This window comes from Mastomys coucha, unplaced genomic scaffold, assembly GCF_008632895.1.
Source record: "Mastomys coucha isolate ucsf_1 unplaced genomic scaffold, UCSF_Mcou_1 pScaffold14, whole genome shotgun sequence".
Taxonomy (NCBI): Eukaryota; Metazoa; Chordata; class Mammalia; order Rodentia; family Muridae; genus Mastomys; species Mastomys coucha.
In genome coordinates, this window is record NW_022196896.1 from 129,192,337 (window position 1) to 129,192,840 (window position 504).

Consider the following 504-nt stretch of genomic DNA (forward strand, 5'->3'; position numbering starts at 1 on the left):
CTCCCTCCCCTTTCCTGGGGACAGCACCCTCCCTCCCCTTTCCTGGGGACAGCACCCTCCCTCCCCTTAGCTTGTTACTTAGTGCTATTGCCGTGCGTCATAACTTACATACAAGAACACTTCCCTAAAGAGATATGTGAGTTTTGCTTGCTATTGAACTTGCTATAGACAGGAACACACAAGTGCACACAAATACACACACACACACTTACTCATACAAGTAAACACAACACTAACTTGGTATGTAGACAGAATACAATCTCAGGCTGCTTTTGTTGCAATGAAGAAAGCTTTTCACAGGAAACTAGAGGGCTTGGCTTCCTGCCCACACTTTCTGAAAAAACCTTGGGCAAGGATTTCATCCCTCAGAGGTGGACCTACTGTCTTTGGAGCTTTAGAGTACGAAGTCACTAATCTGTTCCTTGTTGAGTATGGCATATGAGAAGTAAGAGCCAGAGAGGATCCAGAGAAAACAGCTTAGGGCTGCTGGAAGCCAGCCTGCTT